This window comes from Pan paniscus, chromosome 19 (assembly GCF_029289425.2).
Source record: "Pan paniscus chromosome 19, NHGRI_mPanPan1-v2.0_pri, whole genome shotgun sequence".
NCBI classification, from domain to species: Eukaryota; Metazoa; Chordata; class Mammalia; order Primates; family Hominidae; genus Pan; species Pan paniscus.
The window spans coordinates 82720640-82744030 of NC_073268.2; the positions used below are offsets into that span (position 1 = coordinate 82720640).

The window sequence follows — 23391 nt, forward strand, 5'->3', positions numbered from 1 at the left end:
CCCCGGAATTTCCCCGCTCTAGAGCGATACACATGCACACGTGTGTAGATGCTGAACTGCTACTGAAATGTTGACACTAATGGGATGCTGATGCTCCTCTTTTCTTCTGTTGTTCTCCAAGAAACATACAGATCTGGGGGGTGGGGAAGAGTGGTCTTGGGGGGATAATAAACCTCCTTCATGCCCCCCACAAAAGAAACATATAGGTCTTATCCAGAGAGAATGAATCCCAAAGGATGTAAAACATGCAGTTGTTCAAATTACTTTGTTAAGCTGATGTTTGGTTAAAGTTGATGTTGTGGCAAATACTAAATGGCAGGGGCTCTTTGGTTAGATGTCCTTGGGAGCACAGACGAGTGAAATGATTCACAGATAATAAATGGCAATGAACGGCAGGCCTTGGGATTGAAGCAGGAAGGAGTGGTGGAGACTGGGGTGAGCTGGTAAGCTTCAGCCCTGTCTGCAGGTGGCAGCTACCTCTACCCTGCCCCACTCGATGTTTCTCACACGCGAGTCCAGGCCCTGTATTGCCAGATCTTCCTTCTTCCAGAGAAGCCAGAAATCCAGGTTTTTATATGATACATTCTGATTTATCTTCACGTTGGCAGAGTTCTAATGTTAAAACTTAGAACCAGGCCCGGTGCAGTGGCTCACTTCTGTAATCCCAGTACTTTGGGAGGATGAGGCAGGCAGATCACTTGAGGTCAGGAGTTCAAGACTGGCCAACATGGCGAAACCCGATCTCTACTAAAAATACAAAAATTAGCCGGGTTTGGTGGCATGCGCCTGTACTCCCAGCTACTCCAGAGGCTGAGACACGAGAATCACTTAAACCTGGGAGGCGGAAGTTGCAGTGAGCCGAGTTTGTGCCACTGCACTCCAGCCTGGGCAATAGAGCAAGACTCTGTCTCAAAAAAAAAAAAAAAAAAAAAAAATTTTAGAGCTGTCCGGATGTGGTAGCTCACACCTGTGGTCTCAGCACTTTAAGAGGCCAAGGCAGGCAGGGTGCTTAAGCTCACAAGTTTGAAATCAGCCTGGGCAACATGGTGAAACCCAGCCTCTACAAAAAATAGCAGGGTGTGGTGGCATGCACCCGTAATCCTAGCTACCAGAATCACTTGAACCTGGGCACGAGAATCACTTGAACCTGGGAGGCAGAGGTTACAGTGAGCCAAGATCACGCCAGTGCACTCCAGCCTGGGCAACAGAGTGAGACCCTGACTCAAGAAAACAAACAAAAAACTTAGAACTCTGTGTAGGTCAAATATGCATCTATTGCTTTAGACACCAGTAGGATTCAACCAGTAAGAACCAGCTTGCAGTCTCTGCTCTTCAAAAATAGAGAAAAAATAATTTAAAAAAATTATTTGTATAGTTATATATATTACAATATGTATAAATAAAAAGGTGCGTGTATCTGTGTAACTACTATTTGTCTGTCTATCAATAGAGAGAAAAGAATGAGATTCTTTTCAAAGATGCTTTATAATATTTAGAGGAATTCAAGTACAAAGATGAAAGTCAGGGTTTGGGGCAGGTTCAAATGTCTATGCCAGGCATAGCTCCTTTTCAATTTGTATTTCTTCCCTTGCTTCATTATCTGTTTCCACCCCTACCCTGCAGCTGAGGATGCAGACCTGGGGTACTGGACAGGACCACCTTCTTGAGCCCCATCCCTGATGTCACACCACCTCTGTGACGGATGGATCCTTCTAGAGAGAGTTTCAGGACTGAGTGCCAGCATTCTTCAGCTGTCTCAGGCAGGGGAGGAACCTGAGGAGCCAGAAAGAACCTTCCTTACCGAATGTTATGCCATGGTGTTGATCACGAGCAGTCACTGGGTCAGGGGCTATTGACGCAGAAAGAATGCATTCGAGGGAGGAACAGCACGGGCGTTCCCCACGGGGTTCCTCGCAGTAATGTCTGAGACTTAGCTTTGCTGCTGGAGAAATATTGACCCACTCTTTGTGCTTCATTGTCATGGCTTCCTGGTGAGTAAACTTCCTGTTTTTCTGGGCAGTGAGTTCAGCTTTTTATAAAGGTCAGAGTTCTAAACAAACAAACAAAATACAGGCCAGAGGACCTGAGCAAAACGAAGCATTTCTCTTGGGAGGCTGGTCAGAGGCCGCAGGGCTGTTGCTGCTTACTATTCCTCCTCCTGGGAGGGCTGTGGACTTGGCAGGAGCGCCAGCCCAAGGCTGTGAGCATCCTGGGGAGAGGTGGCATCAGCAGAGTTGCATGGGGTGGAGGCTCTGCTCTTCAGCCTAATGAGGTCTGTGTTTGGAGCACCTACATGAACTGCATTCTAGCCTTTGCTTTAAATACCTTTCAGCTTATAGTACCTAGATTTTACTCGAATTACATTAGCTCATTTGCTTAGAGCATTTTAAAAAACACAACTGCGAGAGACTGGGCAGAAAGCCACTAGAGGATGGCGTCAAAAAGATGCTGAGAATTTTACGACAGCTGCCATGCTTCATTTTAAATACATATTCAGATCTGATTTTAGGCAGGGGTTCAATCACGTAATGGTGTTTTGTTGAGGTCTATAAATGTGAGAGTTGCAAGACTTCCCCAGTGCCAAGTTACTGGGAAGGGATGCACCAGGGCAGAATGGCTGGCATCCACATTTGAGCAGTTCTGGGTAGCAGCCAGGCTTTGCAAACAGGGTGCCATCAGTTGGCATCAGGTCCAATTTGAGGCACCTCTTTGAGCCCCCACCCCGTTTCCTCCTCGGTCTGTAGCATGAGTGCTTCCCAGTGTCTCCAGGCTCCCCTCTCTGGGCCCTTTCTCGCCAACTAACTGCCATTCTAACTTGCTTTCCATCACATTAGTCTTTTCTTCCCTACCCACTCTTTCATAGATACTTTGCCACCCTCCAGTAACAGTTTGATTCAGCTGAGTAAGATTTTTTTGTTAAGTTCAACGATGAATCTATATTGGTTGAAACACACATGAGGGTTCGTTCTGTTGGGAACAGGCATCGCTGAGTGGGATCACACAGTGTCCAGTCTGTCCTTATCCTTCCATGTCCAGCCCTGTTTTCTAAAAAGGGTTCCTTCCATGCAGTTTTCGAATCCTTCTCCAAAAATCAAAAGTCATTCAGTTGGATGAAAGGGAAACCAAACGAGCATTTACAACTCTGCCACTGCATTAGTATTCATTCGATAATTAGGTGGAAAGTTTTTGCAACTTAAATGGTTGGTTCTCAAATCTTGGCAAACAGAATGATCAGTGACTGGAGCTCTTAGGAGCCAAGGAATATTCCAGGGTAGCTGGAGATGACCTTCCTCGCTGGTAGAGATCCTGCTAGAGCAGTTCATCCTACTACAAGACAAAACAAACCAGAACCTTGATTGCGATATTCATGGACAGTGTGTCTGTGGGCCTTTAATCTGTTCCACGTTTGTCATCAAGTAAAGTACACGTGGTCCCTGATTCACAAACATAAATGATGCATTTTTCCATTTGTTAAAAAAAGTAAGGTGCCAGCAGTGGGCTAAGCAGACAGTTCCTGCTTTCTTTGGAGCTTACGTTCTGTATCTATGGGCCCTGCTGCAAAAATCTTTGGGAACAAAGCAGGGAGCTTATCATATCCCCTGTGCTGGCCAGTGATTCCCCTGAATCTCCAGGCACTATTGAGGACAACTGAGATTCCTGTTCTTCCCTCTCACTGCTTGGTCTCTGCTCCCTGTGATGAGGCTCACGGCCAGAGTTGGGAAAAGGTCCACCTTGCGTTAGAGGCAGTGCAGAGGATGGGTTAGCTCTGCTCAGCAAACTTTTTCTGTACCTAGTCAGATAATAAATATTTTAGGCTTTATGGGCCATGCGGTGTCTGGTATAACATTCAAGTCTGCCGTTGCAGCTCAAAAGCAGCCACAAATACGTAAACAAATGAGTGTTGGTGTATTCCAATAACACGTTACTTACAAAAACAGGTGGCAGACCAGACTTGGCCCAAGGGCCAGTTTGCCAACTTCTGGTTTAGCCCGTAGGCTCTAGAATCAAATCCTAGTTTAGTCACTTATTTACTATGTGACCTTTCTGTGCGTTGGCATGCTTAACTATAAATGGAAAAAATAGGTCAGGATAACTAGTTCTGTTTTTCTATTAGTTATAAATAGAACTAATATCCTGATACGATAGGATATTAGTTGTTGTCAGGGAAGTAAATATAATACCACAGTGAGAAGTCAGCTTGCACTGATCCTTCTTGATTCAATGGTTTGATGTTGGGTCCCGATTACAAACTGAAAAGTGAGCACATATGAAAGATGATTTGGCTGGGCGCGGTGGCTCATGCCTGTAATCCTAGCACTTTGGGAGGCCAGGGTGGTGGATCACGAGGTCAAGAGTTCAAGACAAGCCCGGCCAAGATGGTGAAACCCTGTCTCTACTAAAAATACAAAAAATTAGCCGGGCATAGTGGCAGGCGCCTGTAATCCCAGCTACTCGGGAGACTGAGGCAGAGAATTGCTGGAACCCGGGAGGTGGAGGTTGCAGTGAGCTGAGATCGTGCCACTGCACCACTCCAGCTTGGGCGACAGAGCGAGACTCCGTCTCAAAAAAAAAAAAAGGATTTGATGTAAACCATACCAAGAATCAACACAAGTATAATCATAATGATTGTTGCAGCTAATAATTCATTAGAGAAGTGATTATGTTAACAACAGAAACATCACAGTTGATTGACTACTGATTGCATTCACATGAAGGTCCAGTACTTTTGTTGGTGTAATATTGCCCTCTGATCTTTTACAAAATCTGGGATCTGAATCATTCACATCTTGAGCTGTACCCAGGGAGTTACATGCTACATTCACATTTCCAATGGTTAAAAAAAAAAAAAAAGGTATCTTCTAGCCACATCTTTCCCTCTTTTAAGACAGTTCCTGAAGTTCTTATTATCATTTGCATTTCATTTCCATGGCTTTTAGTAAGCTTAGTATTTTTGTTTCATGTTTATCCGTCAGTTGATTCTTTCCCTGAGCCTACTTGGGCTACATCTACCTTCAGAGCCTTGGAGTTGTCCTAGAATCAAGAAAATGGGCTGAGAGGTAGGGGAAGGGGAAAGGTGAGGGGAAGGGAGTTCTGGGACCAGTTTCTAGGCCTGCCTGGGATCCAGCCCCTTCCTATCCCCAGAGTTACATTCCTTCCTTTCCTCAGCACCCCTTCCTCTTGTGCAGAGCCTTTCTCCTAAGCTTGGCCCCTCTTCCCTAGGGCTGTTTACTCTGTCCAAGACCTTCTTCCCCAATCCTGCAACCTCAAGAGAAATCAAGCCAGAAGGGCAAATAACCCCAGCCATGGACCTGGCTCCCTGGGGCTGAGGGCACTTCAGGACAAGTGGTGAAGACCATGTCTCCCTTCTCCAAGCTTCAGATTTCACAAAACGAAACATACGTTTGCTCATTTTGCTCCAGTATCACAATGACTACTTTTAATTTGCATTTTGATGGCTTTTAGCTGGGAATGGACTTTCAACGAACTCATTTCTACCTGTAGGGTTGCTTATCTACTCCATGTGCTGTTAACAGTTAATGGAGATTCTAATATTAAAAAGTCAAGCAGCTTTCCTTAAATGAGCCTACACCATTCAATTTTGCTCAATTGTCCAGGCTTTTTATTGTTTTTGTCATTTATTATTTCGTTCATCATTTAAAAAACAGAGCAAATTAAGAAGCTAAAAGCGCCTTGGCGTTTTCCTCCTCTTACTGTAACCGTAACTTTTGCTGCACACCATTGCTCTATTCCAGAGCAAGTTAAACATCTAATATTTAAAAAGCCAAAAAGAAACTTGTAGCAGAACAAAGACAGCTAAGAGGCAGCACACCTGGGGCTTTGTCTGCGATGGGATATTTCTGTTGTCAGAATGTAACGAAAAATGATGTCCCATTAGAAAGCTGATGGATAATATATCACATATTACTCTTTTGAGTATCAGGACCCAAGAAAACAAGATGAATTTATTTAAATTGCAGTGTCCCTTGAAGCTTGTATGAGCTCTCTAAAGGGAAATACTTTTAAAGTTCTTATAAAGAGAGAAATTTATAGCCAAGTGTGAAAAGTGAAGTGCAGTTTTGAGGACCAGTTCCCATCCTGTCCCTTCCTGGGGAGCAAGAGGTGTGACGTTGATGGAGCAGTGATGAAAGCAGGGGGAATCATGGCAAACACCCGCTGTGTGATGATTAGATGCTAGGCAGTTTCTGTGCTGGGCATGGTATATTCCTTTCATTTGAGAAGTGGTATTGCACAGTGGTTAGAAGCCTCAGTGTTGGACCCAGACTTCTAGGTTCAAATCCTGCCCCTTTTATATCCCAGTTGTATGACCTGGGACAGATTACTCAATGTTTGAGCATGGTATTTTTCTAGAAGGAATATGCAATTTAAAATAGCCATAGTTTCATATCCCTGCTCTACCACTTCCCAGCTGATGATCTTGGATAAGTTCCTTAAACTCTCTGACCTTTGTTTTCCTTGTTTACGAAGTGGAGATAATAATAGAGCCTGCTGCATAGGACTGCTGGGAGGATTCACTCAGTTCACTTATGTAAGTTGCTTAGACTAGTACCTGGCATAGAGTAAGTGCCCAATAAATGTTTGCTAATTATATGAAATAGACATGATTTGCCCAAGTTTGGTTTTGATTTATATTTATGAAAAGTTATTTATCTGTGCAAATGAGGTGCTACCAAGAGGTAAGAGCATTCTTAGAACTCTGTTTTGAGCATTAGAAATTGTTATCAAGGACTTATTTCTGAGAACAGACCAGTGGATTGGTTGTTCCAACATTTATGGTTTCTTAGAACCTGAAGCTAAACCCAAATTCTGCTATCTTGATGACATTTTCAGCAGACAGGCTTCCCAGTTCATCTCTGCTTTCACCCACTTTCTCCTGACACCTGGCACCCAGGAGGCTGGTGAAAGTTGTTTGAACTTGAGTGCATACGTGATCGAGAGCTTTGGCATCTGAGAGACCTGCCTTTTGTCCCTGCTCCCAGGTTGCTAATGCCACCTTGGCCTGACTCCGCCGTAAGCATCTGTGCTCTGCCTTAGAACCTCAAGTCAACCCCCTCATAATTAATCTGATTTTCCCCAGTCATAGACCATCATCATCACACCTCGCCTGTCTCCTCAGAGAGTCGAGAAAGCCTTGGAAATTCTTCGACCCATTAGACAAGTCAGCCCAGAGGAACCCAGTCTGTCTACCTCTTGTGATTTGAAGCACATTGTCAGCTAAATAATCACATAATCATAAATTCTAAAAAGTAAATAGCTACATTTCGCCTTATCTTGAAAATCCTCTAGAGCCACACTATCCCAATAGAATCTAAAGCTAGATGTCAGCACAGTGGTGGAATAGGAGCTTTCACCATCATTCCCCTGTAGACGCATCAATTTTGACAACTACCTATGGACAAGAGTATCTTTGTAGGAGTCTAGGAGGCCAGCAGAGAAGTTTCAGCACACTGTTGGAGGAAAAACATCCACAAATAAACACATTGAAGAGGGCAGGAAGAACTAGTTTTACTTTATCTGTATTACCCCTCCCTCAAAGCAGCACTGCTCAGAGCCAAGAGAGACTCTCTCACCTGTAATTCCTTCTAAGGGGGAAAGCGAGAGCATAGTAAGTAAGCACCCAGCTCCCCCAGCCATCCACAACACTGCCCAAGAGCCCCACTTCTTTCTCACCTCACCCAGATTGCTGAGATAATCAGCATGGCTGAGAGATTGGTAGAGGCTGAGAGCAGGAAAGAGAAGCTGCTGGCCCTCTGAAGTGTTCTACAGACTCCATCAGGAAGCCCATCCACGAGCTGCTTGAGACACCTCATCTACTGTTCCCAAACTCTACACCCCCCACCCCCAGACTCAGTCCCTAAATGTGCCCCCATGGACAGTGAATGCAAGCGTATTATGTAGACAGCCAGCTCAACTCTGTGGGATTGGGAGAAGGTACACAAACTTGAGTATTTCAGGACACCATCCTAGGGAAAACAAACAGGAGGCTCTTAGCACCTAACCTAGCTTTGCAGGATTGAAAGAAGGCATGCAAAGTCAAGAATTAGCCCTCAAGAGGGAAAAAGAAATGTAGAGCAGGTACATCCATAGAAAAGGATTAAGAAAGTCTCATTATCCATAGACAGGATGACTGGTGAAGGCATTTCTCTCCTGATGCCAGTCAATAAGGATTGGAGGAGGAGATGACTGCCTCCTTCTTCAAATGTGAAGACAGCATTTGAAGGAACAAGACTTCAAAGGACAGCACTTCAAGGAACATGAAAAGTTAAGGAGCCATGACATCACAAAGGAACACAATATTCCAGTAAGCAACTACTAAAAAATGGAGATCTAAAAATGACCTGACAATTTAATTGTTTTAAGGAAGCTCAGAGAGCTACAAGAGGATACAGACAACAAAATCAGAAAAACAAGAGCTCAATAAAAAGATTATAAATCATTTTTAAAAAGAACCAAACAGAAATTTTGGAGGTGAAGAATACAGTGAATGAAATGAAAAATTCAATAGAGAGTGACAACAGCAGATTTGATCAAGTAGAAGAAAGAATCCATGAACTTAAAGACAGCTCATTTATAATTACCAAGTCAGAAGAAAACAGAAACAAATGAAAAGGAATGAAGAAAGCCTGTGGGGTTTATGGGACAACATTAAAAGGGCTAACATTTGCATTGTGGAAATTCTAGAAGGGAAAAAGAGAAAGGGGAAGAAAGCTTATATAAAGAAATGATGGCCCAGGTGTGGTGGTTCATGCTTCTAATCCCAGCACTTTGGGGAGACTGAGGCAGGTGGATCACTTGAGGCCAGGAATTCGAGACCAGCCTGGCCAATGTAGCAAAACCCTGTGTCTACTAAAAATACAAAAAAAAAAAAAAAAAAAAAGTAGGTGTAGTGGTGCATGCCTGTAGTGCCAGTACTCGGGAGGCTGAGGCACAGGAATCACTTGAACCTGGGAGGCAGAGATTGCAGTGAGCTGAGATTTTGCCACTGCACTCTAGCCTGGGTGACAGAGCGAGACTGTCTTAAAAAAAAAAATGGCTGCAAACTTCCCAAGTTTGGAGAAAGATATGGACAGTAGAAAAGGTAAGCAAGCCAAGCACAGTAGCATGTGCCTGTAGTCCCAGCTACTTAGAGGGCTGAGGCAGGAGGATGGCTTGAGCTCAGGAATTTGAGGCTGTGGAGCAGCTTCGATTGTGCCTGTGAATAGCCAGTGCACTGCAGCGTGGGCAACGTAACTAGACTCTCTCTCAAAAAAAAAAAAAAAAAAAAGATTAACAAAACTAAGAGTTGATTTTTTTGAAAACATAAACAAAATTGGTAAACCTTTAGCTAGACTAAGAAAAAAGAGAGAAGACCAATGAATAAAATCAGAAATGAAGGAGACATTGCAACTGATACTACAGAAATACATAAGATCATAGGAGACTACTCTGAACTGTTACACACCAACAAATTGGATAACCCAGAAGATATGAATAAATTTCTAGAAACATACAACCTACCAAGACTGAATCATAAAGAAATAGGAAATCTGAGTAGGCCAATAATGAGTAAGGAGGTGGAACCAGTTATCAAAGATTTCCCAGGTAAGAAAAGCCCAATGCCTACTGGCTTCACTGGCGATTGCTACCAAACAATTTTTAAGAGACAAGGTCTCGCTCTGTTGCCCAGGCTAGAGTGCTGTAGCACAATCATAGCTCACTGCAGCTCAAACTCCTGGGCTCAAGCAATCCTCCTGCCTCAGCCTCCTGAATAGCTGGGACTACAGGCATGCACCACCACACCCAGCTAATTTGTAGGAATAAGGTCTTGACGTGTTGCCCAGGCTGGTCTCAAACTCCTGGCCTCAACTGAATTCCTAGCCTCAAGGCTTGTCCTCCCTTTGCTGGGCCACTGTGCCCAGACTCTACCAAACATTTAAATAAGAATTAATACCAATCCTTCTCAAACTCTTCCAAAACACTGAAAGGGAAAGAACATGCCTGAGTTCATTTTATGGGGCCAGCATGGCCCTGATACCAAATCCAGGCAAGGACATGACAAGAAAATAAAATTAAAGGCCAATATTTCCAATGAACAGAGATGCAAAAATTCTCAACAAAATACTATCAAACCAAATTCACCATCACATTAAAAGGATGATATGCTGTGATCAGGTGGGATTTATTCCTGTGATACAAGGATGGTTTAACATAAACTAATCAATCAATGTGATACACAACATTAACAGAACGAAGGATAAAAATTGTATGATTATTTTAATAGATGCAGAAAAAGGATTTGACAAAATTTAATGCCCTTTCAAAATAAAAACTCTCAACAAATTAGGTATAAAGGAATGTACCTCAACACAGTAATAGCCATTTATGACAAGCCCACCACTAACATCCTACTCTATGGTAGAAAGCTGAAAGTTCTTCCTTTCAGATCATGAACAAAATGAGGATGCCCATTCTCTCCACTTCTATTCAACATAGTGCTGGAAGTTCTACCAATGCACCTAGGCAAGAAAAAGAAAAGGCATCCAAATCAGAAAGGAAGAAGTAAAATAGTCTCTGTCTGCAGATGACATGATCATATATATATAGAAGACCTTAAAGACACCACCAAAGAACTTGTTAGAACTAATGAACAAATTCAGAAAGTTGCAGGATACAAAATCAAAATACAAAAATCAGTTGTGTTTCTCTATGCTAACAATGAACTATTCAAAACAATATAAGAAAACAATTGTGTTTACAATAGCATCAAAAAGAACGAAATACTTAAGAATAAATTTAACTGAGGAGGTGAAATATCTGTACACTGAAAAATAGGAAACACTGATGAAAGAAATAATAATACCTAAATAAATGGGAAGATATCGCCTGTTCCTGGATTGGAAGAATTAATATTGTCAAAATGTTTGTACTACCCGAAGTGATCTACAGATTATATGTAATCCTTATCAAAATGCCAATTATTAGTATAATTTGTTTCCATAGAGGAAAAAATAATCCCAAAATTCGTATGAAGCCACAAAAGACCCTGAATAGCTAAAGTAATATGGAGCAAGAAGGACGGAGGTATCACACTTTCTGATCCAAATTATATTACACATCTATAATAATCAACACAGTATGGTACTGGCATACAAACTGACATACAAACCAGTAGGACAGAATAGAAAACCCAGAAATAAACCCCACACATACGTGGTCAACTATCTTTGACAAAGGCATCAAGGATACAGAATGGAGCAAGGATAGTCTCTTGAATAAAAGGTGTTGGGAAAACTGGATATCCACATACCAAAAAATGAAATTGGATAGATGCATTTCGTAGCATATACAAATGTCAACTCAAAATGGACTGAAGACTTAAATATGTAAAACCTGAAACCATAGAACTAGAAGAAAACATACTTGGGGGGAAAGCTTCATGACATTGGTCTTGACAATGGTTTTTTGGATATGACACCAAAAGCACTGGCAACAAAAGCAAAAATAAAGAAGTGGTACTACATCAAACTAAAAAGCTTCTGCACAGCAAAGGAAACAAGCAACAAAATTAAAAGGCAACCTGTGGAATAGGAGAAAATATTTGCAAACCGTATATCCAATAAGGGTTTAATATCCAAAATGCATAAGGAACTCATATAATACAACTCAAAGGCAAAAAGAAAAAAGAAAACCCACAGATTTTAAAATGGGCAAAAGACCTGAATAGACATTTTTCAAAATAAGACATACAAATGGCCAACAGGTAAAGGAAAAGGTGCTTAATGTTGCTTATCAGGGAAATTTAAGTCAAAATTGTCAAAATTATAATGAGGTATCCCTGCAGACCTGTTAGAATGGCAGTTATCAAAAAGTCAAAAGATAAGTGTTATTGAGGATGTGGAGAAAATGGTATACACTGTTGGTGGGAATGTAAATTGGCATATCAGTTATGGAAAGACAGTATGGATGTCTCCTAAATACTTGAAAATAAAGCTACCATATGATCCAGCAGTCCTGATTCTGGGTATATATCCAAAGGAAATAAAAATCACTGTCCCAGAAGAGATATCTGTACTCTCAAGTTCCTTGCAGCATTATTCACAATAGCCAAGATATGGAAACAGCATGTTCATTAATAGATGAATGCATAAAGAAAATGTCTGTCACATACATATCTCATTTATGTGTGTGTATATTCATATATATATATATATACACACACATATATACATATAAAGGCTCAATTATATATACACATATATGTATATGTGTGTATGTGTGTGTATATCTATATATAATTGAGCCTTTAAAAAGAAGAAACATTTGTAATGCATGGATGAACCTGGAGGACATTATCATATTATCATCTAAGTGAAATAAACCAGACACAGAAACACAAATAGTGCATGTTTTCACTTATATGTGGAATCTTAAGAAAGTCAAACTCACAGAAACAGAATAGAAGTGTGGTTACCATGGGTTGAGCAGGGTGTTGGAGGAATGAGGAGATGTTGGTTAAATACAAACTTTCAGCTTTAAGATGAGTAAGTTCTGGAGAGCTAATGTACAGCATGGTGACCAATAATAATAATGTGTTTTTATACTAGAAATTTGCTGAGTAGATCTTAAAGATTCCCACCACACACACACAATGGTAACTGTAAGGTGATGGATATGTTAACTAGTTTGATTGTAGTAATCATTTCACAGTGGATATGTACACAAAACATCACATTGTATACCTTAAACAATGACTAATACCATTTTGTTAGTCATGCCTCTATACAGGGATGCTTTCTGAAAATGTATCACTAAGAGATTTCATCATGCAAACATCATAGAGTGTATTTACACAAGCATAGATGGTATAACCTATTCCACACCTAGGCTATAGGGTGTAACCTATTGCTTCTATGCTATAAACCTGTACAGATGCTGACTGCTGTAGGCAAGTGTAACACAATGCTAAGTATTTGTGTATCTAAACATAGAAAAGGTACAGTAAAAATACAATATAAAAGAAAAAAAGTGGTACACTAGTATAGGGCACTTACCCTGAATGGAGGTTGCAGGACTGGAAGTTACTCTGGGTAAGTGAGTGAGTGGTGAGGGAATGTGCTAGAACAATACTGTAAGCCACCGCAACACTTAGGCTACACTCAATTTATTTTTAAAATCTTCTTTCTTCAGTAATAACCTTAGCCTACAGTAACTATTTTATTTATAAACTTTTAAAAAAGTTTTGACTCATAATAACACTTAAATAACATTTAAAACACAAATACATGGTATAGCTGTACAAAAATATTTTTATCTCCTTATTCTATGTCTTTCTATTTAAAATTTTTTAAATTAATTTAAAAATTTAAAATTTTTTTCTGTTAAAAAAAATTTTTTTTGACCCTACACAGGGTCAGGATCATCCATATGGCTGTCCTTCACCTCTGCATCTTGTCCCACTGGAAGGTCTTCAGGGGCAGTAATACACATGGAGCTGTCATCACCCCTGATAACAATGCCTTCTGGAATACCTCCTGAAGGCTCTGCCTAAGGCTGTTCTACAGTTAACTTTTGTTTTAATAAGTAGAAAAAAGTAAGACCTGATGTGGTGGCTCATGCCTGTAATCCCAGCAAGTTTGCCAGGCCAAGGTGGGTGGATCACCTGAGGTTAGGAGTTCAAGACCAGCTGGGCCAACATAGTGAAACCGCATCTCTACTAAAAATACAAAAATTAGCCAGGCATGGTGGTGAGAGCTTGTAATCCCAGCTACTTGGGAGGCTGAGGCAGTAGAATCACTTGAACCCAGGAGTTGGAGGTTGCAGTGAGCTGAGATCGTGCCATTGCATTCCAGCCTGGGTGACAGACCGAGACTCTATCTCAAGAAAAAAAAAATATAGAAAAAATATACTCTTAAGATAACAATAAAAATATAGTATAGTGAATACATAAACCAGTTATATAGTCATTTATTATCGACTATGATGTACTATACATAATTGTGCTGTATTGTTGTGTGACTGGCAGTATAGTACCTTTGTTTACACCAGCATCACCACAAACATGTAATGTGTTGTGCAGCAATGTTAGTGTCTGTGATGTAGACATCACTGGGTAATAGGAAATTTTCATCTCCATGATAATCTTACGGGACCACCATCATTTATGCAGTCCATCGTTGACCAAAATGTCATTGTGTAGTGCCTGACTATAAAACCTTTTTCTACATTTATAATCTCAGCAAAGTTAAAAAAAAAAAAACAGGAATAGGTTAAGTTCAGAACTGGGCTTGAATTTAAAATCCCCACTATTAACACCACCACTATTGATTTGGTTTCACTTAAACATCATCTTCTGTCCCATAAATTAGTGCTGTTATTTGGAAATGTGTCTATAACACTTCGCTCAATTTTAATTTGTATCTTTATTATAGCTTTAGAGTTGTTAGTGTACTAGTACATATATTAAGGCTTATAGTTATCTGTACATACATATTCTAACTCTATAATAAAATTTGTTAACACATGGAGCAAAAAAATAATCTCAAGCTAGCTTAACAATGGCTTCTGTCCAAACTAGACCCCCAGTAATATTGGGATGACTGAAGTCTCATGCAGAGAAATATGTGTGTCTTCACAGTTCTTATATTTGTGACCATTCAGAACTATATGAAGATATAAGCCAAAAGAAAATTGGTGATCTTGAATGAGCTGTTTTGTGAGGATTATAAGTCCAGATAATACAGGAAGTATCACCCTGGATTCAGATTGCCTGAAAAATCAAATGTGTATCTGTTTTTACTTATTCAAGAGAAATATTTTGAGATTATCCTTCTTACTAATTAATAAATTAATATGATCCAATTAAACTATAATTAAGGTACTTAAATCAACAAAGATGAGACTCTGTTGCTAGATTATATGTGGAAAGAGCAAGCAAGCATTTTTCTCTTTTATCAGAATTAGATTTTCCCAAAGCTTCCATTGTCTTTGAAGACTTTATCTAGTTCAGAATGCTCTTTTCCAGTTGGGGAAAAATAAAACCACAAAACACAGTTCACTAGAGACCCTCAGATAAATTGTAGCTATTTGTTGATCTGATCAGCCCTGCCACGGTTACTATGGAAACCAGAGTACTTTCAGATGACCTTTTAGACACAAAACAAAAAAATCTATGTGCCCCAATATGCTCTCTGCTTTTTTGTCCCTAAATAGCTTACTTAATTACTTTCTTAACTGTGTGATGTTAAGGGGGAAAAAATCTATAAAATGCACAGCAGTTGAAAGAGATATTTTAAGGTTTATCCTTCAGCTTTGTCTTAGAAGCAAAGTCTTAAACTGATATAGGAGACAGGTTAGTAGTAGAAATCATTTTCAAACACTCATTAGATCACTGTCAACAGAGGTTAACCTGGCATGCAGCTGAGCAGACCCAAAGGAAGCAAGACAGCCTCTGAAAGCAACTGTACAGAATTTCTCATGAGTCTGTAAGGGAGGGTGCATGCATTTATATTAGAGTGCTGGCAGCATGCTTTCAGTTTAATTTGTCTCGAGGAAATAATTTTGTTGGGAAACCAAAAAAGATTATGCATTCTAGTTGTCTGTCTAATGAATTCCTGAAACAGCATAAAAGCCCTGTGTCTTGTAGTTACAGGGATGGCCTTGTGGGTGGATGTTGCTGGTTGAAGAAATATTAGTTAATATCACACAAGCCTGATATTAAATGTTAGAGGCAGCTTTGCAAATGTCCCCAGGCCCTGGTACCCACAGGTGATGAGCAGGTACCAAGGGTGCCACCCTTCATTTACAGGAACTGGAAGGAGGGAAGACAGAGCCGATGTCCACTGGCACTAGCATGAACATGGCAGCTAAGCATTGGCACAAGTCTTCATGGCTCTATCTCAAGCACCTAAGAGGAAATTAAAGCCCCCTAAAATAAAATTAAGAGACCTAGAATAAGGGTGACACCAAACATAATGCTATTTGTTGTTTTCCCCAAAAAACATGCCCTACAGAGAATTAAGATTGCCTGTCCCTGGAGCGGTAAATCGCAAGGGTTCTGACGTCCCTGGGTATCCTGAAAGAGGAAGTGGCGAGCAGCCTGAGCTCTAGATCTTGCACCTCCAAGTATGGGAGCTGATTAATAATGCAGAGTCTCAGAGCCCAGCCCAGCCTCTGACCCAGTCAGAATATTATTTTAACAAGGTCCCCAGGTGATTCCTTAGCCCATTAAAGTTTGAGAAATGCTGGTCAAGAAGATGAAACCTATTGACTGATGAGTAAACAAATTCAGTCTCCTGTGGTCGTAAAGACAGCAAGGATAGACTTCATCACCCCCAGTACCCATATTAAATAGCGAAGGGATCAGTGAACTGTGACCCACACCCAACCACCTGCTTTAGTATATACAGTCTATGAGCTAAGAATGGTTTCAAGGCTGGGTGCGGTGGCTCACGCCTATAATCCCAGCACTTTGGGAGGCCAAGGCGGGCGGATCGCAAGGTCAGGAGATCGAGACCATCCTGGCTAACACGGTGAAACCCCGTCTCCCAAAAAAAAAAAAAAAAAAAAAAATTAGCCAGGCATGATGGCAGGCACCTGTAGTCCCAGCTGGAGGCTGAGGCAGGACAATGGCATGAACCCGGGAGGCGGAGCTTGCAGTGAGCCGAGATCACGCCACTGCACTCCAGCCTGGGCGACAGAGTAAGGCTCTGTCTCAAAAAAAAAAAAAAAAAAAAAAAGTGTGGTTTCAGGATTTTTAAGTGGTTGAAAAAAAGAAGGATATTTGCGAGACATGAAAATTTGGTGAAAGCCAAAATCTGGTGCCCATAAATAGATTTTTATTAACACAACTACATTCATTCATTCGTGTGTTGTCCACGGCTGCTCCTTTGCTACCACGGCAGAATTGAGTCCCTGCAAAAGAGACTGCATGGGCCTCAAAGCCTAAATGTATGCCCTCTGGTCCTTTACATAAAAAGTTTGTGACCTCTGGGTTAATGGAATAATAAGGTATTCAAACTGGGAGAGATGTTTAAGATCATGTTTGTTGATGGGAAAACAAAAGCAAAAGGGAGTGTGTTCAAAGCTTGTTAGTGCAGGACCGAGACCTCCTGTGTGAGTTGATGCTTCTGTCTCATACGCTGTCCCTTCCCACACACCCTTCCCTATGACACCCCCTTTTCTGACTCCTCTCCATGCATCCACCATGCTCATTAATGCATCTCAGCCCATGCTTGTGCTCCTTGGAAAGACCCTCCCTTCTCCTCCACTTCCGTCAGTCCTAGGCTTTTCAAATCCTACAAGTCCCTTTATGTGGTTCTCCGGCCTCTTAAAATTGCCCTGACTTATGCAGTCTAAAGACTACTCACTTGCCAGACACACCTGTAAGATGTGTCACCTTCCTGATTCCAGAGTAAGAACCTCAGGCCCTCCTCTGAATACTTTGAAGTCTAAACATCAGGCCCATGAGGACTCCACCCTTCACCTGCGCTTTTTTGACAGCCCAGAAGAAGATGTCTGAGCCAACATCTTTATGAGGCTGGTTGGAGGCCTTCAGGGGAGAGGCCATTTTAGAGCCACGAGAACCTCCCTTTCTTCCTCTGGCAGTTGTGTAAAACTCACGTGTGTGACAAATCTGGTTGCTCTTGAAGATGGACCAGTTTCTTTCCCATACATTTTATGGTTCCAGAAATCAGCAATTCTGGACATTTCTAACTGGTGGATGCTGCATCTACTCTGTGTCAAGCACTGTCCCTGGGGCTAGAGACAGAACCTTGCTCTTGGGAACATTGTGGAGTAGTACTAAGGGATATGAGACCTTGTACCTTATCTCCACTTTCTGGAAACGACCCCTGACCCTCATAGTGGAGGGAAGCTTACACCCTCCTAAACAGTAGGTAGCCTAGATCAGCGGGAGTCTGACCCAGGCCACAAGTCAGTTCTTTGTCCACGTAGCAGTATCTCCAGCTCTTGAGATGCTGAGTAAGCCTCACTGCTGAAAAGATTATGGCTTGCCTGATTTAACATGGCTTTTACAGGCAGCTAGGACCACAGAGGCCTCAGAGAATTCAAAATCACAGCTCCCCACATGGGGTCCAGGAACGTGTGGCCAAGGTGCTCATGGTGTTGTATTTTGGTTTTAGTTTGTTTTCAGGGATGAGGCATCTTTGCCCATTAGGACTATTGCCTTGATGTACACATGATGCTGGCACTTCCCAGTTCATCAGGCCAACCAAGTGGGGTCATAGATGTCCTTGTTCAGGAATTCAGGGAACTCGGTGGCTGTCGTGTCTTCAGCACTTAATTGAAAACAAAGTGGTTAACAGTTGGCACTAGTGCAGCTTCCTGCCATTTGCCACTTTCACCTTGAGCAGAGGTGTTTTGCTTCCTCATCTCCCTTCCCAGCATCCAGGTGTGTGGTCCGGGAAGGATTCCCTGGGACCTCTTGCAGATGTGTAGAGCAAGAGGTGCTGTGCATATCTGGGCTGGGTCACTTCAGCCTTTCCTTTGATTTTTTTTTTCCAGAGAAGATTTGGGATGGTTTGTCATGTCCAAGTGTGAAACAGCCTTAGAGTTCTTTCTAGGTCCATTTGAGTCTAAGAATAACTACCCAGTGGCTGCCGGAAGGCTGTGAAGCCACATAGCAATTGTATCAAGGTGTCTCTGCTAAATGTTTTTTGTCTCCCTGTAGAAAGAAGCAGGTGACCTATTGCAGATGGCAGTTGGAGATAGGAACCTCCTAAAGTCATGCCATATACTTCTCAGGGCATCCCAGCTACTCAATACAGAGTACCCTATGCCTATAGATATCCAAGCAAAGATCAGGCAACCCTCTGAGAAAGATGTAGGAGAAATGCCTGATTAAATTTCCTCTAAGGCTCTGTCCAATACCAAGATTGCAATAAGGGTGTTTTTGTTGCTATTGTTAGTTCCCTTTAATCTTGATGTGGATTAAGATCGCTATCCTAAAATAGAGTTTTTGGGGTTGGAACAAAATGGCCTATTTTAGGAACAATCATAAATGGATTTGTGATTACTGACTTTTAAAGGCCCATAATGATAAAATGGAATAGAAGATAACCCATACCTGGTAAAAGAGATGTAAAACTCATGATTTGACTAGTTTCTCATTTTAGTAGACAAAGCCTTACTGAGCACGTAGGATCGGTTTGCCTCTGATCTCTGTTCAGGTTCAGGGCTGTGATGACCCATTCAGGCTGTGGGATTTTGGTTCAGAAATCTGATCATCTGATCCCTCTCAAATTCTCTCCCAGAAGCCACCTCTCACTGCATATGAAGTTGGGGGATTACCCCTATGAATCCTTGTAGAGAAGTCTCACCTTCATGAATCCTTGTAGAGAAGTCTCTTTTGAGATGATTTCTTTTTTTTTTTTTTTTTTTTTTTTTTTTTTTTTGAGATAGAGTGTCGCTCTTGTTGCCCAGGCTGGAGTGCAGTAACACAGTCTCAGCTCACTGCAACCTCCGCTTCCGGGTTCAAGCAATTCTCCTGCCTCAGCCTCCCAAGTAGCTGGGACTACAGGCTTGAGCCACCACATCTGGCTAATTTTGTATTTTAGTAGAGATGAGGTTTCACCATGCTGGCCAGGCTGGTCTTGAATTCCTGACCTCAAGTGATCCACCCACCTCAGCCTCCCAAAGTGCTGGGATTACAGGCATGAGCCACCATGCCCGGCCTCTTCTGAGATGATTTTAACTTATTTTTCTCACATTAGTACTTGAGAAAGGGAAGTTATCCAGTTAAGATAGGTTTTTTTTTTTTTTTCCTTTTTCTTTTTCGGTGGAAGTTGAAAGTAAAAAGAAAAGCAAACCCTGGTTGTGTGGCATTCAGTCAGCTGGAGCTTGGTTAACTCACTGCCCACCAGCTTATGTTTCGTCAGTCATCTTGGGCACTTCCAAGATATTGAAGAGCCTTCTGAATCATCAAGAAAAAACAAAATCTTGTTACTAATAGTTTTCATGGTAAGCGGGTTTGGTTTCATAATCATTTATTGAAAAATGGCAATCTGTATATAACATTACTGGGCACCTTGCTATGTGCTACCTCAAATGAGTCGATTCGCCAAATACTCCAGGACCCCGTCGTGTGAACTGGCCGATAGCAAAACACATCCCTGAATGTAGTGGAGCTGTTTGATGTGAGACCACTTCTCAGACATGGAAATGCCACAAGGAGGAGAGAAGAGTCCGGTCCTCATAAAGCTTGATTCTAGGCCTTTCACTATTCAAACAAGGAAGAGTTACTTCCTACCCCTCCAAGGGTCAAATGAGACCTGCACCTGGGGTGCCTCCGGAGCAGAGTGCACTGGAAGGTTCGCCGCACCTTCTCTCCTGACCCTGGTGCTGTGTCTCGGGGTCACCGTCTGTCTGCTGTGCCTGCCTGCGTTGTAATTGGAACCTGTGCTGTGTTGTACTCAATCTCGTTTTTTGACACCGCTAATTGTGTGTAGCACTTCCTGTGTGTAACATTTCTCCTACTAACCTGGCAGTTTTTCTCCTCCTCCTGTCTTTTACAGGGCTGTCATGTCCGCTTCTTAAAGGTAGTTCTTCCTCCGCTCTCTCCTCATCCACTTTCCTTCCACAAAACACTTGCCTTGGTTTTTGTGGCTCCCGGGCCTCAGCCTGCAGCCATGCTCTCCACCCTTAAGGATGCACTGCGTGTTCTGGTAGCTTGAATCTCACACCTACTTGTGTCTTAGTCTGTGTGCTCCCTTCCAAGCAGCCACGGCCCTCCCATGAAAAAAATGCCATGTCTTGATCACCCAGAGAATAGACCAGTCTCCCCTCCTCTTCAGATTAGGTTAGTATAAAATTTTACCTGCTGGGCATGGTGGCTCACACCTGTAATCCCAGCACTTTGGGAGGCCAGGCAGGTGGATCAGCCGAGGTCAGGAGTTCAAGACCAGCCTGCCCAACATGGTGAAACCCCGTCTCTGCCAAAAAACAAAACAAAAAAAACACAAAAATTAGCCAGTCATGATGGCAGGTGCCGGTAATCCCAGCTACTCGGGAGGCTGAGGTAGGAGAATCACTTGAACCCGGGAGGCGGAGGTTGCAGTGAGCCGAGATCGCACCATTGCACTCCAGTCTGGGTGACAGAGTAAGACTCCGTCTCAAAAATAAATAAATAAAATAAATAAATAAATAAAATTTTACCAAGCAAATATCAAAACCTCCTATCAGTGATTAAAGTTCAAGTCTGTATTGAAAGCATCCATCCAATGAACAGAAAGAGTGCATCTTTAAATGGACAGCTCATTTTCCTTTCTTTCTGTTAATATCTTTCAATCACATATGAGTTAAGATTCATTTTAAGTTTTATAGGCATACATCTGCATTAGCATGCAATCAGTATGGTGTATTTACACTACATGAGTGTGTTCATATGGATGATGTAGTGTAATATATCATAGGCTGAAATCCTGTAATTGTTCTGATGTTCTTAATGCCTGGCTTAATCCTTCTCACTCTTATTTCATTTTTTCTCATTTTTTAATGTTTTCCCAACTCAATCGTTGCAATCTAATCAACCATTCTATCCCCAAACTATGGAGAGGAATTTTGCAACTTGCATGTAAATGGTTTTAAAAACCTGGTCTATTATTGTCATTTCTGATAGCGCCACTCTCTTCTGGGAAGCTGGTTAGGGCCACACACCAGCTGTGCTCTCAGCGTATTGCCTGTGTTCGTAATTAAAATCAGCCCAAGATTGTCGCAGTGCTTTCATGTTCGCATTGGATCAAACTGGAAAATTTAAACCCTCAAATGCTCGGGTGGAGGATTTGCAAGGGGATAAACCCTACTCCCCGACCCCAAGCTGGAATCAACATCTAATACTCTCTCAAAAACACTGTCCTAAAGACAGCATCTAATAACTAATGTTTTTAGAGTTTCTCATCTCTAGAACTTGTATCTCACCCTGCAGATGTGCCTGTTAGAGGAACCACAGGAGATTTGTGACCTAGAGATACTGGAAATGAGAAAGAAAAAAAATATTCCTTGAGGTTTCCTAAGTCTTGCAGAGTGTGGTAAATACTGTGTGTGAAAACTGCCTTTCAAGGCTTCTGTTGTTACTGCCCCCCCTCCACCCCGCCCTTGTCTGTGTTTGAAAACCCTGTCCCATGATTCAATGCAGGGTGTTGACTTTGGATACACATCTCCAGAGGCTGGCCACACCTGAATACACTGAGCCTCTGTGCAACTTCTTCCTGTGGAGTAAAACCCTCCAGCATTCTCAGAGGAAAGAGGCACCTCTTGATCACTCCAGGAGGTGGAAACAGTTCCTGTTTAAAAACCAAGTAAACCCCTCTCATTGCACCTCCTGCTACTTCAGAGGAACACCTCCACTCTGATGGAAGGAACTCGTACTTGGGTCCTGGAACCCTAATTGGGACCCAAACCTCTCCCACTTGTGTGGCCTGACGTGCCTGAGTGCTGTTTGTGCCCTTTTTATTATGTTGAAAACTTTGTTATTCCAAAGAAACATATGAATCACAGAGCTTAGTTTCCCAGCATGTCGGAAAGCTGGGTGCTGGTGTAAAAAACTCAGATGTGGCTGAAAAGGGAAGTAATGAGTGGGGAGAAAAATAAGAAGAAAGAGTTAGGGTGAGGCTTTCACCTCCCTGGGTTCTTGCCTGGCTCCTCCTAGCTCTAATGAGGGGCTGTCCCTGTCCCCTTCTCCTTAAAGACTGTCCCTCTTCTCCCACCTGCTGGGCAACGTGGCTGTCACCTCGTCATTCCAAGAAGGCAGCAGGGTGTGGCGAGGAAGTGCCACACTGCCTGGGTTCAAGGGTTCAAATCCCAGCTCCAATATTTCGTAGCTGTATAGCCTGGAGCCACGCAGCTCATCTCTCTTGCCTCAGTTTCTCCAAGTCTAAAATGGAAATGGTAAAAGGACCAACCTCCTAGGGATGTTGGGAGGATTAAATGAGTAAGTATGGAAGGTGCCTAGAACAGTGCCTGGCTAGATTTGTGTTTGCTGCAGTCATTACTCAGCCTTTTCTCTACCTTCCATCCCCAGGAATTATGAATTACAGAGTTTTCCCTAATGGAGGTGTCACTGTGCATTGCTGGTTTCCAAGAAGCCATTGCCAAGTTAAAGTGAACCCTTCATTGTCCTTTTTTTTTTTTTTTTTTTTTTTTTTTTTTGAGATGGAGTCTAACTCTGTTGCCCAGGCTGGAGCGCAATGGTGCAGTCTTGGCTCATTGCAACCTCCACCTCCCGGGTTCAAGCAATTCTCCTGCCTCAGCCTACTGAGTAGCTGGGACTACAGGCACGCGCCACCATGCCCGGCCAATTTTTTTACTTTTTGTAAAGAAGGGGTTTCACCATATTCGCCAGGCTGGTCTTGAAGTCCTGACCTTGTGATCCGCCCACCT

General features: G+C 42.1%; 1 protein-coding gene across 1 annotated transcript in view; it reads left to right on the plus strand.

The window, feature by feature from the left end:
- PRKCA (protein kinase C alpha) overlaps positions 1–23391 on the plus strand; it is a 500722-nt gene that overhangs the window by 380975 nt on the left and 96356 nt on the right. The gene's annotated exons all lie outside the window — the stretch shown is intronic.